The sequence below is a fragment of the Propithecus coquereli genome, unplaced genomic scaffold (assembly GCF_000956105.1).
Source record: "Propithecus coquereli isolate 6110/MARCELLA unplaced genomic scaffold, Pcoq_1.0 Scaffold349, whole genome shotgun sequence".
Taxonomy (NCBI): domain Eukaryota; kingdom Metazoa; phylum Chordata; class Mammalia; order Primates; family Indriidae; genus Propithecus; species Propithecus coquereli.
Genome location: NW_012149163.1, coordinates 133,112 through 135,072, shown reverse-complemented (window position 1 = coordinate 135,072; position 1,961 = coordinate 133,112).

Below are 1,961 nucleotides of genomic sequence, written 5' to 3'. Positions count from 1 at the left end.
CAAAGGCTTCAGCAACAGTAAAGCAAAAGATCTCGAAAGAATAGAAGTTTTTGTTTTCTATTTCAGTTGCATGCAGTTGACATTTACTGGATAATAAGGACATGCAAGGCAGTGATGAAAGCGAAAACGCAGCCCCTGTCTTTAGGGAGCTTGGTTGCAGTCTTGGTGGAGGACACAGGCTGTTTGTAGTACCTAGAACACAAAGTGGGGGATCCCACTTGTTTGGAGAAACGAGAGGAGGCCTTTAAAAAGCATCGTCCTCATTTCAGATATTGGCCTTCTTCACCATGTGCTGCTTGGAGGCAGATGACTTTTGCCATAGCGAAGGTCCAGCTTGTAGTCTAGACTCTGTGGCCAGCCCAGTGTGTGACATCTGCTAGGTGCTAAGTAAACGTTTGTTGCATGAATGAATGAACGAATGAATGCAAGCACGTGACGTGTTTGCACTTGTCCAAATGGGAGAGAAAAGAGCAGTGTGACAGTGTCTCAGGCCCGTAGAAATTCGGTTCACCAAGCTGGTTCACAAGGTGTTCGTCTTGATGTTACCTTTACACCTAAGTACCCTTTGGCCCTATTTGTAAACCCCACTTTTTACAAATTGTCTGTCGGGTTCCTAGTGGGATTTTAGCTGGCTGATAATGGGAGCCTTGCTCACTTCCCAGGTGGGTAATTACCTTGGTGTTGATTTGGAAACTGCCTGCCCTTTGGTGAAGAGTTTTTGCAAACTTTTCTTTTTCCTTGTCATTGGGGCTTTCTTCTCTCTTCTGTATGAGGAAGTAGGGCCTGCACCTCGCGTCACGTCATCCTAGCGAGCTGAATTGTATTCAGCCCGCTATTTAGAGAGGTTAAAGTAGATCCTGAAGACACGCAGGTTTTGGCTGGTGCCTACCTATGGAGAGAGTCTGCAAGAGTGGGAAGGGAGATGCATCAGCCCTGTCAGTGAAGCCCCAGAGCAGCCTTCCTGCGGGCTTGCTAGGTGTTTGCTGAAAATGCTAGAACGCCAGGAAGACCCAAGCAGCAGGAGCATGGTCTTCAGTGTGTGCATGCATCCAGCTGGCACTTCACTGATTTCCTTCCTGTCCTCTCCATGGGGCAGGTGGACAGGTGGAGGCTGGGCGGCTCAGATTAGGCCTTGCTGTAGACCACAGTGCAGTACATATGCTTTCTGATTCACCGAAACTGCTGCGGCTCTACTTATTCTGGCCGAGATAGACCTAGGGCTTGGAAAAGAGGATCTGGGTGCTGGGGCGTTGGGTTGCCTGCCTCCTCACTCTTCCCACCATGAGCAGTTTGGGTTGCTTTACTTTCAGTTTCCCATCTGCCTTGGTGAGCTGGATAGAACTCCAGCAATCTAATCTGGTAGGCTTTGGAAAGGAAGGAAGCAGAGCAAATATTATAGCGTGACAGCCTATGGGAAGAGAAGAATCCTAGCCTTGCCCAATATAAGCCCGTTATTGAGACAGGGAGTTGGACAGGCTGGGGAGACAGGGCAGTGGAGAGGTGGGAGGGGTGCAGCCCCATCCTGCCAGTGGAGGAGGCTGTGGTTGGTGCAGGGGGGCTATACTCTTCCTTCTGAAGGCCCCTTCTCTGCCCTGACCCCAGTTGATTGAAGTGACTTGCTGTGAATTAAAGGCTGAATTGGGGCTCTCTCACGGCAGGACAAGGGCTCCTGATACTGCCCAGTGTGGACAGAAGACTTTTGGCTTTGGGCCGTGGTGTGTGTTTTGGCCCATAGATGCCAGCAAGCTGAGATAAAGGGGGTGTCCCTCTGCTTTTTTTTTTTTTTTGAAACAGAGTCTTGCTCCACTGCCCTGGGTGGAGTGCAGTTGGCGTCATTATAGCTCACTGCAACCTCAAATTTCTGGGCTCAAGCAATCCTCCTGCCTCAGCCTCCCGAGTAGCTGGGACTACAGATGTGCTGTCAAGCCTGGCTAATTTTTCTATTTTTAGAAGAGACGGGG